The sequence below is a fragment of the Gracilinanus agilis genome, chromosome 3, assembly GCF_016433145.1.
Source record: "Gracilinanus agilis isolate LMUSP501 chromosome 3, AgileGrace, whole genome shotgun sequence".
NCBI classification, from domain to species: domain Eukaryota; kingdom Metazoa; phylum Chordata; class Mammalia; order Didelphimorphia; family Didelphidae; genus Gracilinanus; species Gracilinanus agilis.
In genome coordinates, this window is record NC_058132.1 from 159,662,691 (window position 1) to 159,685,673 (window position 22,983).

Genomic DNA, 22,983 nt, shown 5'->3' on the forward strand with positions numbered 1-22,983 from the left:
GTTCATGGGAAGTGATTGAATTCATAGTCTACTGGCCCACCACACAATTCCACCCTCACCCCCACCCTTTCCACCTCAACCAAGCCACATTCATGGTGGGAAAATGATGACTTAAATGGCTTACTGTGGAAAAGTGATTAGGAAAATAATATCCCAAAGAATCAAAAAAAATATGACAAGAGATTTGGAAGAAAGAAGGTGTATTTTTAGTGGGCCTTTAAGCAATGAGTGAGAGGGATTTTGAATGCCTGGAGCAAATGTGACAAAGGGTTGTGCTCATGGATATTATCAGAACTTTCTGAATGCTGGACATAGCTTGTGTTAGATATAAAACTAAATAGATAGAGCCTCTATCCTATCCTGTGAGTTCCTAATGTAAAGGAGATAGAAATGCAGGGCAAACAAGCCAGAATCTTTGCCTTTTCTCATGTTTACTTCACAAGGATTTTTTTGAGGGTCAAATCAGATAATGTATGGGAAAGTGCCCTGGAAACTGTAGGATATAGTAAAAAGAAGATTAGCACCATTACTGGGAAAAAGGGATGTTCACAGAATCTCAGAGTTGGAAGGGGCTTCAGAAGCATCCTGTCCAGCTCACAACTGAACACGATCTTTCCCCCACAAAATAATTATCCAGGTTCTTCTTGAAGAGTTCCAATGATGGGAAACTTATTGAGTACTGACTTGAATTGGAAGATTTGAGTTCAAATTTGTCCTCTGATGATTACTTCCTGTGTGATTTGGGGCAAGTGACTTAACTTCCATGGGGCCTCAATTCCCACATTTGTAAAAAGAAAGAGTTAGACTAGATGGTGTCAGACTTTCCTGCCATCCTTACTTTAATCTATGATCTTATGACCTGAAGTGGTCCATTCTACTTTTACATAAATCTAATTATTAGGTAGATAATTTTCCTTACATAAAACCCAATTGTGTCTCTTTTTAACTTTTACCTATTTCTTTAGTTCTATCCAATGAGGCCACTCATCATAATTCTGAGGGCATTTTCATATGAAAATCTTCAAAAATTTGAACATGACTACAATTCTCCATCTCAATCTTCTTTTCTCCAAGCAAATATTTCTAGTACCTTTATCTCAGCCTAAAATGGCATATTCTCTAGTCCTTTTACAATTCTGCTTGCCCCCTGCCCATGGACATACATGAGCCCTTGTCTTTCCTAGGGTGTGGTGCCTAGCTATGAATATCATTCCCCTATTGTGGCCTGGTTGATAGATGAATGGATAAATAGAAAGATAAAGACAGAGATTTTTTGTTATTCAGTGGTTTCAGTCATGTCCAACTCTTTGTGACCCCATTTTTGGCTTTTCTTGGCAAAGATAACGTATAAAGATAAAGTATTTCTTCTCCAGCCCATTTTAAAGATAAAAAAAATGGAGGCAAACCCAGTTGAGCCATTCCCAGGATTACACGAACAGTAAGTTTTCTGAAGCTGAATTTGAACTCAGTTTCTTGACTCCAGGCCTGGTACTCTATCCACTGTGACAGCTAAATTCAATAGAGAGATAGATTGATACACTTATTAAATTCTTAAAAAAGACTTTGTGCCAAGCCTAGGGATACAAAATCAAGCAGACAAAACAATTCCTACCCTCAAGGAGTTTATGTTCTAATGGGGAAAGAAAATACAAAATGGGCTAGTGGGGAGGTGCAAGGAAGTATGGAAAGGGAATGTCTGGACTCCTAGAAAGTTAAGGTGGATGTTCACTTCTCACAGTCTGGGGATTCAGGGACAGAATCCCAGGTTCTGACAAGAGGAATGGGAAGAAGACAGTCCTACAATCAATCCAGGAGCCATTCCTGGAAGAGTGTTATCAGTTTGCTTGTGACATGAGTTTATATCCTGTTTTTTATTTTTTATTTCAAAACTCAAAATCCCCATGGAAATGTGATAGCAGTCAACTTGGGCATCTGCTGAGCAAGCTGTTTCTTAATGTCCACTAGAGGAATTAAATCTTTTAAAGATAGAACTGAAGCATGTAGTAGCAGTGCAAGGAATGAAGGACCTCTCACCCCCAAAAGCATACTTTCTAACAACTTTAATTGCCAAATTTTGTCATGCTTAATTTACTTGTAAGTATTCTAGAGTCAGATGCCAGCAGGTATGTGGTTCATCAGGAGAGTTACTGCTAAGGAGAGAAAGCATTCCTGATCCTAGTGCTTACATGTTGAAGGTTGGACATTCCGAGTCTCCAACTTGCTCTGTAAACAGAACAAACAGTGAAGCACATCTATTCTTACTGAAATAGAGATGCTGAGACAAGAGGGAGAAAATGACTGTGGAATATCTTCTCCCAATGCCAGCATCATCAGAGAACTTGGGGTTATGCAAGAACTGTTGTCTGGTGTTTTCTTGCTACAAGGCTGGAGTTTTGTCTTAAGGATGGGAATCATTCGGTGTCTTCAGCTGTTTGTTAAATGTTTGGCGGCTTGGCAGGGCCCAAATTCATATTTTGCCAATTTTTTTCTGGTAATTTTGAAGCCCCAGTGTATTTTAAGGGAAGTAAGTTGTATATGAGATTATTTTACAGTTCACTCATCCAAATGCTGTTTTGTAACTGTTTAAGAGAGGCCAGGAAAATGGATGTGTGATTTTTTTTTTATGCTTTGAAGCAACTATTTGCATGTTCCAAAGAATAAATTGACCATAAACCTCAAAGACTGAAGCTTGGTTTGAAAACTTAGGCCTAAATACCACTGACAAGTTTAGAAAATGGACAGTACCATTCTCTTTCCTTTTTAAAAAAAATCTGAGTGAGCATGTATATGTGTGCCTACGTGTGTGTGTGTGTGTGTGTGTGTGATGAGATGACAATTTCAAATGGAGACAACTATGACACTGACCCTATCCATGGTCCTTTTATGACCTGTTACTGAATATAAATAGAACATAGTTTGAAAATCTCAAATCATATCTCATGTATCTTTTAGACCATGTCTCTGCAAAGTTATTAGGACCGTTTTTGTTCTTTGAGGAGTTTGCATTTTGTCAATGGCAAAGGCCAGAGAACTCTATCACCTGGTTTCAATATTCCTTTCTGAGTTTATTGTATGTATGCTATTTTCCAAGCCAATTAGCCTACTAGCTATTCTTCCTACACTATATCCCATTGCTCATCTCTGGGTTGTTGCCCAGGCTATTTGTCCCTCATGCCAATAATGATCTTCCTCCTCTTGTCTACCTTTTAGCATCCCTACCTTTCTTCAAGGTTTATTATCTGCAATTGAACTATCCTGTCTCCTCTACCCAATTACTCTGTATTTACTTTGCATTTATAGGGAGATTGAGAGGCTTTTTACTGATCAAATTGGAATAACAAAGGAAAGGAGATTTGCTATTGATGGATACTTATAATAAAGAAAAGAATGATATTTATTTGTCCAAAGAACCTTGCCCCCTTAGGTTACCTTCTATTCCTGCTCAAATCTATGTATATGCTAAACCAGATTGCATCTTTAAAAGCCTAAGAAGCAATAAATGATGTATAGAATGCTAGATCTGAATTCATGTCTTGCTTGGGACACTTACTTGGTGTCTGACTGTGGAAAAGTCTTTTAACCCCTCATCTCTGTTTCTTTACCTGTAAGTGAGGATGGTAATAGTTTATAAAGATTAAATAAGAAAATATATGTAAAATGTTTTATAAGCCAATTAGTACTGTTATTAATATTACCATATTTCTATGATACATAATTTTATATGTACTCCAATATGCTATTTATATATATATATATATGTATACATGTAATAAATGATTATTGATAATTTTGAGACTATTTGCAACTCTCTGAGCTTTACCCAGATTTCAGAATCTTAACTCAGGGCCATTCTGCCTGCTATTCTTCAGTTGGGTGTTGTGTCTATGACACAAAAAAACCCTAATGAAGGGAGATTTTAGCCATTCTGCCATATCGGTTTAGAGCTGAGAAGGCCAGAGGATGACCCTAAAGACATGAGATCAGAAACAATTAGCAGGGAGCTAGCCAGACACAGAAAGGACTATGTTCCTAACAGCCCCCCGCCACCTTGTGATACATGCTAAGAAGTCTTGTAGAGACCAGCAGAACAACCCTCACATAAACCCTAGACCAGGACAAGTCCAAATAATGGTGTCTTCCATTACTAGGAGACACAGATGATGTTGCTGCATAGAGGGGTAAATTGCCTCATACATGATCTCTGGCCATGCATGTTCCCTGAATGTGTGGTTCCCTTCACATATCCATCCTATCCAGTGATGGTGTGTGGGAGAACACGCCCTAGGTTTACAAGGGCGAGAAGCATTTGTTAAGCACTTATTATGTGCCAAGTGCAGTGCTTAGTCCTGAGGACACAAATACAAGCAAAAACCAAACAAACAAAAAAGAGAAAAGACAGTCCTTGTTCTCAAGAAGCTTATGTTCTAATGAGGGAAAAGCAACATATAAAAAGGAGTTGATAAAGGAGAGCATGACAGGGAAAGTTAAGAGACTCAGAAGTGGGGAATCCTGCAGAGGACCAAAGTCATGGCTGGCCTACACACTTTCCTTAAAATGGAATTCCTGAGACAAATAACCAATCTGGAGAAGGGACTAGACCTGTGTAGTGAACATCCAGGGTAAGAGACAAAGTGAATATAAAGGCATATTACTCGGAATGTATTCTCTTATTTTCTTTTTCTTGTCTTGCCGTTTCATTAAACGCCTTTGCTTTGAATTAGTTGTGTCTTCTGGATGACTAGAGAAAAGGTAGATACTCAGTATGGGCTTATGAATTATGGTTTTGAGTTTGAATGAAGAGAGACTGGTTATTCTGGGGATCCAACATCTGAGGTGGGATGACCTCAGTGTCACACATATATTTCTTTATCTATATCTTTTACGTATTTCCTCATCTATGTTCATCTCACTCTCTGCCAGCTCCTGCCCCCTTGTCCCTCAAGAGAACATAAACTCATTAAAGGGAGGAATGCCTCAGGTTTTTAATTTGGATCTTCAGCTTATAGATTCTTACCTTATCATACGAATTAAATTCTTAAAAAATGCTTATTTTGTGAATGATGAAGTGAAAGGCTATATGTGATTCCCCCCTGAACTATAACAATAGTGGCATTTCCACACCAGGACAGAAGGGACTTGTTATCAAATGTTGTGCATTGGAGCAGAGTTTTACAAAATAAGAACCTGAAGGCGAGGGGCTAGGCCTGTTTTACTCGTTGATATGAAACTTAATAATTATTTTTGGACGCGTCCTCAGTAGTAATGACGATGATGATGATGATCTAGCCCAATGCTGGCGGTGCTAGAGCTGTGGGTTTTGCAGCACCAGACCTGCACATCTCATGCCTCTTTGCGGTGGTTTTGGTCTGAAGAGAGCTAATCAGGAGACCAGCATGGGGAGAGAGGCGTGTTATTTAATTAGCTTTACAATGGGCTGACTTGAAGGCACGTGGTGGTTTTAATAGAGGGAGATAGATGTCCTTTTAGCAGGGCTAATTGTTAGGAAAAAGCAGGGTCTTTGTTCAGGCCCAGCATGAGAGCTCTGATCTCTTAGAGCCTAGGGCTGCCCTGCTTATAATTTTAGACAGAGCTATTCAAGGTTTCTCTGTGCAGCAAAGGAGAACAAGAACAGTATTGTATACCCAGAATCATTCTTCAGACCTCCTTAAAGCCCCTGAAGAAAAGAAAGAGACCTAGAGAAGACCCAACCATGTGCATAGTAGAGTTTCTCCATCATTTATTTGCCACGGTTGTTGGAAAGGGCAAAGCTACTCTTTAATCAGATTGAGACTGAGGTGGGTGACTTAACAAAACACCCCCAGAAAACCAATTAACTCTGCTTCCCCAGAGTTGCTGTCTTGGTCCTTCTTGCCAAAATAGAGCAGGCATCTAGTGTGAAGGAGACAGTGCTTATTCCATGTTGCCAGTCCCAATGGCTGGGTGCCAGGGACGGGTACTGCCAAAATGCAGATTATGTGGCTGATGCCCCTCCACAGCAAGTTGTGTGTTGTTCTGAGAGCAGTGCAAGAAACTGGGATGTCTTTGGCTGAACCAGCAGGTAGAGAAAGAGGCATTCTGTGATCCCTTTTCCTAGGAGAGAGACTAGAATGCTTTATGGTGACCAGGGAGCACAGGTAGATGATACTTTGTGAAGTGGAAAAAGTTCTGAATTTGGAATTGAAAAGATCTTAGTTACCATCTTGCTTCAGATATTTATTAGCTATGTGACCCTGGGCAAGTCACTTAACCTTCGCTTGCCTCAGTTTCCTCATTGTAAAATGATAATAATATCATCTAATTCTCAAGGTTGATTTGTGAGGAACAAGTAAAATCATTTTATATAGAGTGCTTTGCAATCACTATAAGAATATTAACTATTATTGTTAACTCTTTAAAAGGAATGAGGATGATCTCTGAAAGTCCTGAGAGTCAGTCTCAGGATTACTGAATCAGGATGCGCGCTTGATGCTGGGTGAGTGGGAGGAGGGCCCCTTTCTAGCCACTGAGAAAAGTTTCATGCCTTGCCTTCAGGATAGAGGAAGAAGAGTGTGACAATGAAAGCTATCTCTTCTTTTAAAATATTTTGAGTGAGCAAGTTGTTTTTGACACAGCTCACTCCACTGCTATGGATGTTATCAAGGCCACGGGATGATCCCCAAATCTTTTAGCACCGAGTACAAATATTCCCAAAAGAGGCAGGGGAAGCTCAGTTTAGAAACCTACACATTTCATGCTATATCCCATTCTTATTCTGTTTGACACTCTATGTGTCAAAAGTGGAAGTTTCTACAAAATTTCTCTTAGTTTGCCTTAATAAAATTACTTCTCCCCCTGATTCTAGCTGCCAAGAATTAACATTATCAGAAGAAGAACCATCTAGGACTATTGGGAGATAAGCCTGAAGTAAGAAGTTGGAGCTTTGATAAAACCAAAGGTCCAGAAAGTAGGGAATGGAACACATGCAAGGGTATAGAATGAAGGGGAGCAGTTTGACGACCCCCACAGCAGGTCAGATTGCTTGTCTTGTCAGGCATAATAGGGTCAAAGATTTAGAACTGGAAGGGACTTTAGGAGCTAACTAGTCTAATTCCCTGATTTATGGATGAAGAAACCGAAGCCAAAAGAGATTTGCCTAAGGCCTCACAGATAGTGAAAGATAGAAGTAACATTTAAATCTAGGTCCTCTGAGTCCAAATCCAGTGATTCTTTGTTTGTTTTTTTCTCTGCTATCCCACATAATCAAAATATCACTATTCTCATAATCAGGTAGCCTGAGTTTGAGACTCAGTTCTGGCCCTTGTCAGCTCTGCGACCTTGGGCAAGTCACTGAACCTTTCTGATCCTCATCTATAAATGGAGATTATCATCCACACACTCCCCATCTTGTAGTGTGTGATGAAAGTTCTTTGTAAACTCTAAAATACCAAAGGAAGATAGTGGCAGCGACTCTAGCTGCTGCTGCTGCTGCTACTGCTGCTGCTGCTGATGATTAGGGCCTCTATCACTGAATCAACAGAGGTAATAAACTGACGTCTTATTTGATTGTTTCTTTTTATCATACTTTTTAAAAGGTGCTGCCAGTTCTGTAGGAAGAATTGGTGTCCCATTTTGCTTGGAGCAAGTATGAAACCTGAAACTGAGAAGGAGTAGTAGTGGAGTGTATGATGCCATTTAAGATATTGTTGGACTAGAAAATGGTTGTTGTTCAGTTATGTCTGACTCTTTGTGAACCCATTTGGCTTCTTTTTGGCAAAGATACTGGAATGGTCTGTCATTTCCTTTTCTAGATCATTTTCAGATGAAGAAACTGAGGCAGATAGAGTTAAGTGATTTGCCCAGAGTCACACAGATAAAGGTTAAATGGATGCCCCAGCATCATGTAGTAAGTGTCTGAGCCTGGATTTGAACTAAGGAAGATGAGTCTTCCTGACTCTAGGCCTGACACTCTATCCATTATGCCACCTATCTGCCCTGGTCCTGTTTTGAAAGAGAGAAAGAGGGAGAGGGAAAGGGGAAGGAAAAGGGAGATGGAATGAGGGGGACAGAGAGAGGTGGAGGAGAGAGGGGAGAAGAGAGAAAGAGAGAGAGACAGAGACAGAGACAGACACACACACACAAAGAGAGACATACACACAGAGAATAGAAGCATTGCCCTTGGTGTCCACAAAATATTAAAAGACCATAAGAGCACCTTCTCCTCCTAGTCACCCAGGCTTCCAATCTAGGCATCTCCCTCTTCATTCACTCACCTCATCATATCCAATTTGTTGTGAAGTCTTATTGATTCTTCTCTTGTGATATCTCTCAAATACTCCCCCATTTCCCCTCTGACACTGTTACCAATCTGGTACAGGTCCATACGACCTCACCTCTGGACTATTGTCATAACCTGCTTCTGGGTCTTCCTGCCTCAAGTTTCTTCCCATTCTAGTCCATCCTCCTTTCAGCTGTCAAAATAATCTAATCATATCATGCCCTAATTCAATAAATTCTAGTGACTCTCTGTTACCTCTAAGATCAACCATAAAATCTTCTGTTTGTCTTTTAAAGTCTTTCTTAACATAGTCTTTTCTACTTTCTCAGTCTTCTTGCACCTTACTCTTCTTGTATTCTGTGACCAAGTGACACCCATCAGCCTCCTTGCTATTCCTCTAACAGGACTCTCCATCCTCTGTCTCCAAGATTTCCCACTAGTCATCCCCTATGCCTAAAATCTCCCCCTTTTCCCATTCTCCCCCTAGCAACTCTAGCTTCCTACAAGTCCAAGCCAAAGTCCCACCTTCCTTTTGAAATCTTGCCTGGTCCTTCTAATATTATTACCTTCATTCTGAGACTACCTCTAATTTTATCCTAAACATAATTTAAATACTTATTTTATTGATTCTCCCATTAGAACTCCTTGAGGGCAGGGCCTGCTTGTTCAGTTGCCTGTTCTTTCTATCCTCAGCACCTAGTACAGTGCCTGGCATATGGGAGATATTTAATAACTGCTAGGTGACTGATTAACTGAAAACATACACTGTTTCCTATCAAAGTAGTCAGATGGAGTTTGAGGAAATCTAGCTGCTTTGCATCTTATTTGCAATGGAACTATGTCTTAATTACCATTTTTGAGTTCAAATCTAGCCTCAGATTCTACTAGCTATATGATGCTGGGCTATTCACTTACCCTTTATCTGCCTCAGTTTCTTCAACCATAAAATAGGGATAATAACAGCACTTACCTTCCATGGCCATTGTGAAGATCAAATGAAATGATAATTGTCAAGTATTTATTTAGGACAGTGTTTGGCACATTGTTGTTGTTCTTTTGTGTCTAACTCTTTGTGACCCCATGGACTATAGCACACCGATATTGTCCATGAGGTTTTCTTGGCAAAGATATTGTAGTGGTTGGCCATTTCCTTCTTCAGTGAATTAAAGCAAACAGTGGTTATCCCCGGCACAGAGTAGGTGCTTAATAAATTCTTGTTTCCTTTTTTTTCCTCTGACCTTAGGCAGAGGCTTCTGATTTTAGAATCTGAGAACAGAATTATGTAGTAAAGAAAAAGTTCTTGGTGTAATGGAAAGGGCTATAGATACAAAGTGAGAGAACCTGGGTTTAAATCCCAGTTCTTCTACTTGTTTGACAGTGGGCAAATCACATACCTTTGGGGCTTCACTTTTCTTTGTTTGTAAAATGAGAGGACAGGATCAGATCTTTATAGTTCTAAAATTCCATGAAATCAAAGTTGTAGAAGGCTTTTTAGCCTTAACTAGTTTTTGTGTAGGTTGCTCCTTGGAGGGAACAAGGATTCTGAATTTTCTTAACTTCCTCTCCCCCAGCCTCACCCCAAGGGCACTCCCTGTTGTTTTGCTGAGGAAACAAGAGTGTAATGTGAATGCTGGACCACTTTGGGAACTGAAATTGCTGTTGCTAGCCATCTGGCCTCCTTCACTGGTGTGAAATTCCCTGAAAGAAAAGACCAAGATCTTGTTTTTCCCCCCTCAAATTTCTCAACATTATTTAAGATTTTTAATTCCTGGAAAGGGATTTCTCTTGGGAACCCACCACAAGAGAGTTGACTGCCATTTGTTCTTTCCTCCCACAGTCTGTTGCCAGCTCTCTACCCAGCTGCACCTCCCTCTACTCCTCTCCTTCCAACCCCCACAAAAAAATCTCTTAAGGGTACTTTATATCCAAAGGTTTTCTCTGATAAGGTCTTTGAAGTTTGTTTCCCAATCAAGGAGAAGAGATATGTTCTTGATGGATCAAATGAAATCCATTTTCGCTGGGGAATGATTTCTGTACTTTCTATCCTTTCCAAATTATCTATAATACTCCCTCCATAGAAAAATAACAATTCATTGATGGTCCCATTGCTTTCCATTGGCCCTTAGGTTTAAGTCTGGGCTAGATCTATTAAATGGTGCCTTCTTACTCATCACACTGGGTCTGAGCTCTCAGTTTTTGACTCACTTCTCTCTGTTTCACTAACTCAAAGAAGGTGAGGGAAGTGGGGAATAGGGGAAATTTTCCACTGCATAAAAGACAATCCAGATAGAAGAAATCTAAACTGTGGTCTGCTCTCCTTCATTTGTCCTCATTGGGATCATCTGCTATATTCCATCTGTAGAGTCTTTTTCACTGATGATGATGCAAGAACCAGGAAAAAAAGGCACAGCTGGCCCTTTTGCAATTAGAAGACTTAATCTTCTTTTTTAATAAAATTATATATGTTTATATGTAGGTAGGTGTCTATATAGGCATATGCCTGTGTGGGTACACATGTGTGTATCTACATATACACAAACATGTACACATACACATTTGTTTTAGTTGTGTATGGAGATATATCTATAACTAATCTCTAGCTCTATCTCCATGCACAACTAAAACAAACGTGAGCTGGAAGCCAAGGAAATATTGGCATTTCACCTTCTTGGTGTCTCATCCTTCTGTCAAATTTCCATTTCTAGCACCTAGATCATGACTGATACTCAGTAAAAGCTAAACAGGAATAACGATGTTGGTTCATTATTGATGCTGTTTCAGTCTCCCAAGTCACTCTCATCTCTGTCTGCGCAAGTGAGGATCTATATGAGGGACTCGATAAAAGGTTACAGAGGAAGAAGGGAACAAGCATTTATATAGCATTTACTGTGTGCCAGGCACTGTGCTAAGTGCTTTTCACAAATATTATCTCATTTGAGCATCCTGACAACCCTGCAAAGCAGGTACTATAATTATCTTTATTTTATTGTTGAGGAAACTGAGGCAAACAGAAGGTAAATGACACTGCCAATATCTCAGGCAGAATTCAAGCTCAGGTCTTCTTGACTCTGGGCCCTGTGTTCTATCCCCTGTGTCACCAGCCGGATCTCAGCTCTAAACAATGTCTGACAGTGGAGGAGGTATCAGAGGAACAAAGCTTTAGAGCAAGAAAGGACCTTAGTCTTAACTCCTTATTTTACATTCCAGGAAATGGAATCCTTGAGAGGTTATTTGTTCATTGTTCAAAGTCACATAGGTGGCTAAGTGAAATTTAAGTCCAGATTGGCCAATGCCAAATCCAAAGCCCTTTCTGCTCTACCACCCTGACTTTGCAGAGGGCCTGAAGATAATTCTAAATGAACTTTCTTGGTTGGCTAGATTCAGAGTAGCAGGAGGACTCATGGGAACTGAATAGAGGTCACCTGCTCCGTTGGAAAGACTGTTGCCTTCTGAGTTCTGACCCTGTGTTTGCATCCCACTCAACACTTCTCTGGGTCCCTGTGTCCTTATCAGTAAAATGAGGGGGTTGGACTAGATGGTTTCTAAGCTCCTAGGTCTTAAAGTCTGATCTTAGGACATGGATGCTGCTTATGAAGGACAGCAGATACAAGTCAGATTGATATTTCTGTTTCAGATGATCGTAAATTAAATCAGGGATATTGTATTAATTCACCAGTCTTAGAAGGTCACATGTTCTCAGATCCCAGTGGGACTTGTTCAGAATCTTATTGGGAATTTATTGAACATACATACCTTGTGAGGAAGCAAAAAAAAAGTGTGAAGGAAAAAAACAATGTGTGTCCATGCTCCTCATCACAACTCAAGAGCAATGCTAAGATCCAGGCTCATTCTTTCCTTGGTTTCTATGGTTCAACTTTTTAGCTGAAGTGTCTTTGTTATCCATTAGTACACGAGAACTCTTAATCACCAAGAGAGTGCTTGATATGTCTTTCAAAAGCTAGCAAGTAGAGAGATCAGGCTTTTCTGGTAAGTCATTTAAAAATGTAATTCCTTATTTACTTTACTTTTTAAAAAATTAACAAGCACTTATTTTTTTTTTACTTACCAATTCTAAACCCTACCATATTTGAAAAAGAGAAAAACAAAACTTTTGTAATATATACACATAGCGAAATAGAACAAACTTCTCTGTTGGCGAATGTTTACATCTTGTGCTAGATCTTGAATCTATAACCTTTTTGTCGGGAAGTGGGTAGCACACTTCATCACTGACTCTGGAATAATCACAGTTGGTCACTGTATTCATCAGAATTTTTAAATCTTTCAATTATTGTGATGAATACAAAGACCAAAGGAAAGGGGAAGTATATACAAAAAGGCTAATATTCTCCCTGCATGAGGAAGGAACAGATTGTTCTTATATAAAGTCCTCTCTTGGTTCTGCTTACTTCATTCTATATCAGTCCCTACAAATCTTCCCAGGTTTCTTTGCAGCTATTCTTTTAATAATGTCATATAATGAAATAATATTGCATTTTAACATGTGTCATAATTTATTTGGCCATTGCCCGTTGTTGGGCATCCCTTTATTTTCTAGGTCTTTGCAACTACCAAAAGAATTGCTATCAATTTGTTTGTACACATGGGTCCCTCTTCCTCTTTCTTTGATCTCTTTTGGATTGTGGACCTAGTGGTACTATCACTAGGTCAAAGGATGTGCTTTTGTTTTGTACTTTTGGAGCATAGTTCCTAATTGCCTTCCAGAATGACTGTTTTATTTCACACCTCCATCAACAAAGTGTCTAAGAGAGAAGAATGGTAAGGGCTAGGCAACTGGGGTTAAGTTACTTGCTCAGGGTCACACAGCTAAAAAAGTATCTGAGGCCAGATTTAACTTAGGTCCCCCTGACTCCAGTCCTGGTACTTTATTGTGTTACCTAGCTGCCCCTGCCTCCAACCTTTGCCATTTTCCTTTGCCAAACTGATGGTTGTGACATAGAACCTCAGAGTTGCTTTAATTTTCATTTCTTTAATTATTAGATAATGAATACTTTTTTTTCACATGGCTGTTGATAGTTTGGATTTCTTCTTTTGAAAATTGCCTTTTTGCAGGCAGCTGGGTGGCTCAATGGATAGAGCACCAGGCCTAGAGATGGGAGGTCCTAGGTTCAAATCTGTCCTCAAACACTTTCTAGCTATGTGACTCTAGGCAAGTCACTTAACCCCCATTGCCTAGCCCTTAATGCTCTTCTACCTTGGAACCAAAACATTGTATTGATTCTAAGATAGAAGGTAAAGGTTTAAAAAATGCCTTTTCACATCTTTTGACCATTAATCAATTGGAGAATTCTTTAAGTCATTGCTAGGGTTCCTAGTCTCAATCCAAACTTATGAGAGGTAGCCTCTTCCTATGCCTTCCTGGACCTTCCTCTAGACACTATCCAAACTATATGATGGGAAGACATGTGGCATATGGAAAAGGACTAGTTGCATTAAGTTAAAGGAGGTGTAGGTGGGTGGAACATGCATTGGGTTCCCCAGCATGTGCTTACCACAATTTGTTCCTTCCTCACACAGGGAAAATATTAGCCTTGTTTATACTTCCCCTTTTTTTTCCACATATGACATATGAGGCAAGTATTCTGAACTCTAGAGGAGCATGCCAGTGAGATTAACAGGATTAAAAATTCAGAACTGGATGGAACTTCAGGAGTTTAGTTTAGTTCAACCCCAACATTTTGTTGATGAGGAAATTGAGTCCCAGAGAGATTTTAAGTGACTTGCCCAAGGTAATATATAGATAGTAAGTAATAAAAGTAAAATTTGAACCCAAGTCCTCTATCTTCAAATCTAGTAGTAGTTCCATTATACCATGACTCCTCTCCTATAAGAATACCTACAGTAATACAAGTCATTCTGATGACAGGCATAAATTAACTTTTTTCATCATATTCTATGGAAGTAGAAAAAAGAATAGCAAGAGATTAATGAAAAAGCCTTGGGTAGAAAATAAGAAAAAAGTCATACTCTTAATCATGCATAAACATATACATACTTATGCAAGGGGATTGCTTGTAAGAGAAATTAGATCCCCTTTTTCTGACTTCCTTAATTACCATAGGCACATAGGCAGGGTTATAGTCTCCCCAAAACCAAATGACCTTAACTTAAATATTAGGAGGTGAGGGGAAGAATATGAGAAATATTGCCTAAAATTTCATATCAAATCATATGATCTCTGGGGTAGCTAGGTGGCACAGTGGCTAGAATACCAGGAGTCGGAGAGACCTGAGTTTAAATCCAGCCTTAGACATTTTCTAGCTTTTTGACCTTAGGTAAGTTACTTAACTCTGCCTCAATTTCCTCATTTGTAAAATGAGTTGGAGAAGGAAACAGCAAACCCACTTCAGTATCTTTGCCCAAAAAAACATCCTACATGGGGTCATAAAGATTTGGACACAAATGAAACAAGTCAATATTATCACATAATCCTATTAATCAAAGATTTGGAATTAGATGGGAGGTTATTGCTTGTTTAATCCAACCCACTCATTTTCAAAGAGGAAACTAAGAGCAAGAAGCTTGCCCAAAGTCACATAGTAAATAAATGGCCAGGTCAGGTTTGGAACTCAGGTGCTCTGGCTACAAATTCTTCTCTCTTTTCTCTACATTTCCCTACAAGATTTCTAACTTGACTCTACCTTGGAATCCTAGTGTTCAGAATGGACATGGGACCACTGTCTTCCTGCCACAATTCTAATCTGCCACCCCCCCCCCTACCTTGTTAGTAGTCCAGCATTGAGCCTCTTGGTGTGCTCCTTTCCCCAAAATTCTTTACAATGGAGTGAGAATCTAAATGGATTCTCTGAGTGTGTCAACATTGCCAAGTTTTAATTCTCCGTTTTAGCCATAGTCTCCAGAATAGCAAGTTCATCCTGGGTCAGGCCCCTGCTTACCCTTTCATTGTTCTCAGGGGTGTCCTGTTCTATTTCTTCCTCCTATAACCATCATTCCATTTCCTGTTAGGTTCTTTCCTCTTTGGTGCTATCTGTTTCCTCTATTTGATCCAGGCATCAAGAACAGAGGATCAGCAGGAACAAGATGGTATACTATCTCATAGGACCTTAGATAATCAGAAGTCAGAGCTCAGAGGTCATCTAGTCCCTACTTTTCATTTTATAGATAAGGAAACTGAGGTCTATAAATATCATATAGCTTGCCCCATAACATAGGTAATAAATAGCAGAGGAAGAATTGGATGGAACCTAGGTTCTTCTGAATCCAGCACTTTCTCCTGGGCACAGTTGCCTTTATTTATGTATTCATCTTTCATCTCTTGTGGTAGATTTGAGTTCCCATGACAATTGACTTAGCTTTTCAAATCGAGATTGAGAATGAGAGAGAAGATTCCATAATTTTCTTAATTAAAAACACAAAGCACAATTTCAGGGAACATCTGTTTGGAATTTGATGTTGTCTTTGTAGCCCAAGAGAAAAGCAGGCTGAGATCACATGAGGTCCTTAGCCATCTCCTGGGAGTGACCCACCTCCAGTATAAAGTTTGGGTTAGGGACTGGGGCTCTTTAACCTTAGGTAGAGTTCTTTGTTTTTGATGTTTCATACAATATTATCAGTCTTCCTATCACTTATGCTAGCAGCATCTATGTTGCCCTTCTCCAAAACCCTAAGTCAGTTCAATTTGACCAACATTTAGTAGCCTCACATAGTCTGTTTAGATTTGAGGATCCCAGGGGGCAATAGGGCATATTTTCATTGGCCGGTTGAGTAACCCATACCCTTTGCACCTTTTATGGATTGGGGGTGGCGTGGGAGCATGAATTTCTGGCCACCTGAGGAAAACCTGTTCAGTGCTCTAGATAGCTAAGTGGAAATGTGTTCAGTCTGCTCTATGGAGGTAATGTGATGCTACGTTGTAAGAAAGTGAGTCTCTGCCCATCAAGGTTACAGGTATATCCCCATCGTTTGGTCAGGATGTTCTTATTTGTTGCAAGAGTATAAAGTTGTGTCTGAGCTAGAGGATTTTCAAATGCTGCTTGGACTAGGGATTAGGAAGATCCATCCCACATTGTTGGGACTGCAGATGTAGTTGAATGGTTCATAATTATAGTCAAAAGAATCTGCAGACAGCAACAGAGGCAGTCCAGACCTTCCCTCTCAAGTGTATGCTCTGCTCCTTCCTTCCCTCTACAAATGACAGTGTGGGTGTCATGAATTATACTCACCAAAAGACAGAATGTACAGTGCAGAGAGTATTGTTAGGAGTCTATAAATTGAGAGTCTGATTATCTTTCTCTTTCTATGTAAATCATATGCTGCTCCTTGTTTCAACCCTGCCCAGTAACAGACAACTGAAAGGAGTCTCTGCTACAGCAATGCTTTCTTTCCTCAAAGTCTTCAAGGAGTACAATAATATTAATAATAGTGAACTCTTTAAGGTTTGCAAAGCCCCTTACATATACCACTTCATTTCATTCTCATAAGAGGTAGATTCTATGGTTTTGCTCGTTTTATAGAGGAACCTGACCAGGTGCCATTATCCTCATTTTATAGACATAGAAACTAAGACTGAAAAGTTAAATGACTTGCTCAAGGACATAAAACTTATAGGTGATGGTGGCAGGATGTGAACTTGGTTCTTCCTGACTCTAAATCTGGCAATCTATTTATTGCTTTTACTCTTGGCTCATCTATCACTTCCCCTCTATAGTCCTCATTTTCCTTACCTATAAAATAGGCATTTGGAATTGACTTTAAGGTACCTTCTTTTGCACAGTGAATAGAAGTCTGGGACTAGAGTGTTCAAATTTGGTCTCAGACAATTACGAGCTATATGACCGTGGGCAAGTCATTTATCCTCTATTTGTCTCAGTTTCCTCAATTGTAAAATGAGGATAATAATAATACCTACCTCCTGGGGTTGTTATGTGGATCAAACAAGATAATATTTGTGAAAAGCACTGGTATATAGGTGCTATCTGAGTGTTTATTCTCCTTTAAAGTTCTTTTCTGAGTTACCATCCAAGAACATGGATCCAAGGGGCAAAAAGCTCAATAGGCTATAATGGATGAGAATCATTTTGGAAAACTCACACAACTGCTTTTCCCCTTAAAAAAAATTGCTGACTTTTAAAGAATCACCTCTATACTCTCTAATTCCGAGATAGAGTCCTTAAATTCCTCATCTGTTGTTGGGATGCTTCCAGGAAGCAAGGTCTGAGCTGTAAGCCAGATGGAACTCACAGAGGAAAGGCACAGATTGTATTCTGGATAAAGACCCTCGTTTCCTGCACAGAGAGGGGCAGGGGACAGTTTAGGTGAACAGAGAGCTCTAACTGCTTTTTGGGAGAACAGCCACAAAAGTAGGTGTGAGAGAGCCCTTGTGGATTTCACTAGAGCTGCATCTATTTTTTTTTTTTTTTTTAAATTAGGAATAGCTTGGAAGAAGAAATGGGCTCCGGTGTTGTTTCTCCATAAAAAATAAAAGCACCCCCTAGGCTTGTTGTCATGCTATCTTTCAAATAAACATGTTAGGGAGAAGCAAGGGTTATCATTTCTGAAGCCGAGATGAGACTATGACGTCAGAAGGTAAAGTGATTTTTCCTGACTCACACATTAGGCTCTGTGTGTGTGTGTGTGTGTGTGTGTGTGTGTGTGTGTGTGTGTGTGTGTGTGTGTGTNTGTGTGTGTATGTGTGTGTGTGTGTGTGTGTGTGTGTGTGTGTGTGTGTGTGTGTGTTTTGGCAGCTCAGCTTAATTAAGATTTATTTTAATTCTCTTTCCTCTCTTAGAATCTCCATTTTGTTGTTGCCTGACAACTGTAGATATTTAAACCCAAAGCATTTTTTTCTTCCATAATGTGCTTGGTTAATTGACCAAACCTGTCACATAGAAACAACTTACTTTAAACTCAAAGCTCTGTAGACTCTTTCTGTGCAAGACAGAGACTGTTGCATTTTCTCAGAGAAAGACAACCACAAATGTAGCAACTCTTTTTGGACAGGTTGTTAATAAGACTTTTTTTTTATCTTGCACTTATACCAGTAAATTGACATCTGTGAGTCATAATAAACTCATTCTTGATCAACCGTTAGTGGTCTATTGTTTTTGTTGTGTTTTTTTTTTTTTGCACCTACCTACAATAATATTTTAAATTTTGAAGCTAAAATTCAGAGATTATTCAGTTTGCTGAAATTCAAGCCCCTGGCAAAATCAAAGAACTTTTAGATTTTTTCTGGAAAGGAAGAAGCAATCTTAAAGAACCTTTTGAAATAATTTTTTTATATTTAATCTTCTAATCCAACTATTTAGGAGGGTGGGGGAGGGAACTATAGAAAACATATGTCATTTATAATCCTTGTGTGCTTAATGTTTTTACAAATGCATTTTTTAATGGCAGTTGTTTGCTAGACACCATTAGCATCTCTTCTCTGGCATCCTTTTCCTGACCTGGTCAGACATGATGTTATGACTCTAGAGAGTTTCTGTTCTTGGCTAGATTTCATTGCTTCTGCATGCATTTGGCTCTCATGCTCATCAGTTTTAAAGAATGTTAAAAATATAGTCTTACTTCCCCTATTGTTAGTTTTTTCCCTATCTTCTAAAATGCAAATTCTATTTTAAACCTAATTCATCCTTGGAACATCCACTTAAGGTGGATAGAAAGTGAGATATAATTATCCCTATTTTACAAGGAGGGAAACTGAAGGACAAGTAATGGTCACGTCCTAAAATGGGACCTGAATGTGATAGAATAGAATTGTGGTTCCCACACAATTTTCAATTATAGAGAGACCTCTTTTTAACCACAATTTTCATAGACCTTCACATGTTTCTGGTTGCATTCACACTGAAAATTTTATTGGCATTAAATATAGATTAAAATCCTAGTTCTTGGTGGGCTTATAGATATCCCTTACCATAACCCCAAGAGCCCCATAGATTGGGAACCAATGAAACTGGATATAATTGAAAGTCCTGACCTGTTGCAAATAGCAAGGAAGAATCTAGAAATAATAATAGTTAGCATTTATATTGTGAATTAAGGTCTTTAAAGCATTTTACCTGTTATCTTATTTGATCCTCAAAACAATTCTGTGAAATATATGTTTTACAGATGAAGAAATTGAGTTTGAAAGAGGTTAAATGACTTACCCAGAGTCCCAGAGTTAATAGGCTATCTGAAGCAGGATTCAAGCGTATATTATCCTGCTTCCAAGTCAGGTACTCTATCTACCATGCCACCTAGCTGCCAATATTTAAGCTATGGTCAATGAGACCTATAGATGCTTTGCATGATGTCCTAATCTGTGATGGTTGAGTAGGTTAACATTTTGATGGATCCTAGTGGTAGAGGTGGGGACAGAACTAAGGTATTTGATGTTTAGGAGGGCATTCCTAGCTAATATATGGCTTGGCCTAGATCGTCTCTGGGGTCCCTTCCAGTTCTTACTTTCCATAATTTTCTCTGACACTTTGCCATTCAATGCAGAAAGTTAACTAGTTTTATTGACTTTGTGAAGACAAAAATGCCATTGAAAGATCTTATGAGAATTTGGAAAATTTCAATCAGATTTTAAAGAAGAAAGAAGTAATTTTTTTATTGTCCAGTTTAATCACTGCCTGATATAGCATAACAGTTCAAATAGGTTTCATTAGTTAAGTATGTTATAATACTATACTGTTGAGATAAGCATTTCTTAGTTAAATGATAAAACTAAAAAACTTCTGTCTCAGTTAATGACATGTATAGCTTGTGACAGGGGAGGACATTTACACTGAGTACCACATAAAATAGAAGTTGTTTAGCAAAAGATGGGCTATAATTCATAACTGTCCCCTCAAATATTACTTCTTTGCTTGGATGGCCACAGATGGAAAACTTTTTGCTTCAGGGCTGGTAAACAGAAGGTAGTCCCTGAGTCTTATGGTTTACCTACTACCAGGCAATTATTGGGGGTCTTAATAAATAGAATGCTAGGCTTGGAGGCAGAAAGACTGGGGTTCAAATCTGGACTCGGACAGTTATTAGTCATATGACCAAATGTTTAGTCATTTAACCACTTTTCAGGTCCAGTTTCCTCATTTATTAAAAAGGAGATAATAATACCTTTAATACCTATATCATAAGGGTGTTGTGAGGCTAAATAAGAAAAAGTATGTAAGAACTTTGCAAACTTTAGTGTAACATAGAAATGTCAACTATTAGTAATATAGATCTTGTCCTCCAGATGAGAAATGTTCGAAATTAAGTAGGATAGGATTTTATGGGATCTTTTTTTAGCACAGGCCAGCAAATGATGGTTGGGGTAGAGGTGGGGGTTGTTTGTGTGTGGGTGTTACTAGGATGTTTTTTCTTATTATTAACCTTAATTTTCTCAGGAAATTTCTGGTCAGGGAAACTCTTTTAGGGGCCTAAAAGTTTATTGAATGACTAGAAAAAAAAAAAGGAGATAGGCTTCAGGAAGTTTTGTTTGACAGTAGGTAAGAAACTAAGAATTCATACCTAGATCTTAGGATCCCCGTATCTATTCAAATCACTATTGTCTTTATAAATGGGTGAACAACACAAAAATCTCTTCCAACTCAAGGATAGTGTTGTGTTCCTCAGCTTTTGTATTCAGTTAGTAAACCAGTATTTTAGTGCTGTTTTACACACAGCACATTCCACCCAGTTCATGTCAGATTTATTCATCAGCTGCTTTCCCCATGTTTTCCCACGAAGAGAAAGTGTCTGTTCTTGTCATCTGGGGATCAGTAATGTTTTTTTTTTTTTTCATACCTTTTGGAAACACAGATGAATTGCAATGGACTTTGTCCTTCAAAACCTAGGATTTCCACATGCAAATATTTCTCTCTGGTAATTGGAGAGAGTGTAATCCAGTGGTTAGAATAGGGATCAGCCAGAGATTTGTATTCTCTTCCTGACTCCACCACTGATTTGCTGTGGGAAACCTGCAAATTACTGATGCTTTGAGGAGACCAGACTGGTTTCAGATCAAGGTAAAGGAGGTATGTTTCTTATCAGAGATAGAGGAAAGGTTACAGTTGTCAAACAGTTGAAGTTCACATAATATGCATAGAAATCAGGAAATGGTTTTAAACATAGTTTTCTCTGAGGTTGTTCAGGACAATTTAAAAAACAACTTTTAGTTAAAGACTATATTTTGTCTATACATCTGTGTTAGGCTTTACTACCTATTTCTCAGAAATGAGTACTTTGGAATGTTTTGCTTGGAGTTAGCAGAAATCTCGGTTCATCTCCCAACTCTGACAGCTATGTGATCTTGGGCAAGTCATTTATCATTTCTGAGTTTTACTTCCCACCTCTGTAAAAATGGAGATATTAATACCTAAAACAATAGACATGTGATTTATAATATAAAGCAGATAGAATTATGATAACCTTAAAATAGTGTCCCATTACGAATTACATGTGATATTATCTGATCAAGCATCTGCAGTTTTTTAATTGAAAGGTGATGCCTATTGTGATTGCTAAAACTCTGAGTGGTTCGCTTTTTAAAAATTGTATTTTTATTGTCATACAAAACACCTTTCCATATTGGTCATTGTTGTAATAGCAAAGTCATACACACCCCAAGCCCCAAAATAAAACCATAAATACACTGTTGTGAAAGAGGACTCCAACAGTTCTTTCTCTGGAGGTGGATAGCATTCTCTGTTATAAGGCTTTCAGGATTATCCCATATCATTGCATTGCTTAGATAGGCACGTTTACTGATTTACTTTGGAAATATAAAAATCACAGTCTTTATATAGCATGCTTACCTTAGGACAGGCATAAGGATAACATTCAGAGCATGGATTTGCGAAAATAAAGTTAAAACGGAGGGAAACAATATGATAATTAGAAACTAGAATAATTTTAGAAAACAAACAAAACTATTACCTTCCACAATACATATACTTGGACGTGAACTGTATTCTAATGGAGAAATAGGGCTGGACTTCCAGTTTGGACTCTTTCTTCCATACGTATGTGGGGGTAATTTTTATGTTTATTTGGCACGAACAAAAAATTTAGCTGCTTCTGAATTTGCCTAAAAAAGGTCCATCAAGGAAGGGCTTTGGTGAGTGAAGGGTGCATATACTCAAAGGAGCCACCTGTGAACTTTCCCAAACGATCCTTCTTAGGCTTCAAAAGAAATGAACTCACCTTCGGAATCATAACCCTGACTTCTGACTCACCAGAAGGCTGGGGTTCATGTGTGTAAAGTTCTTTGAGGACGTTGGTTCCAGGCTCTGTTGCCTGAATGCACTGTCCTTCAACCACATGCCTCATGTCCTGTGAATCAATCTTTATGAATTGATCAACACGCATTGTTAAAGTATGTGTACCATTTGGGGGCAATCCCAGCCGTGCGTCTGCTGCTGGTGACAAAGCCCTAAAGAATGCATGCAGGGAATGAAGTGTACTTTCCTGAAATGAGGTGAAATCACCTCCCCACCCAGAGGTTCTCCATAAACAGCTCATCCCCGCCTTTTCGATAGGGATTGTATTGATCCGGGGCTTTCTTGCCGGGGCTTCCCACGCGTTGGCTTTAGGAGCGCAGGTCTTTAGTGGCGTAGTCAAGCCGGGAGCCGGACCGACTGCTGGCTTGTAGGGGAGCAGAGCTTGCGGGCCAGGCCGGGCCGGGCCAGGCCAGCCCAGCCCAACCCAGCCCAGCCCAGCCCAGCCCAGCCGGAGTCTCCCCGGGTTGGCCTCGCTCCCCATCCTTTCCTTTCGCT

At 39.2% G+C, this 22,983-nt stretch overlaps 1 protein-coding gene across 1 annotated transcript in view; it reads left to right on the forward strand.

Annotated features, from left to right (window-relative positions):
- ETS1 (ETS proto-oncogene 1, transcription factor) overlaps positions 1-22,983 on the forward strand; it is a 182,295-nt gene that overhangs the window by 77,854 nt on the left and 81,458 nt on the right. The gene's annotated exons all lie outside the window — the stretch shown is intronic.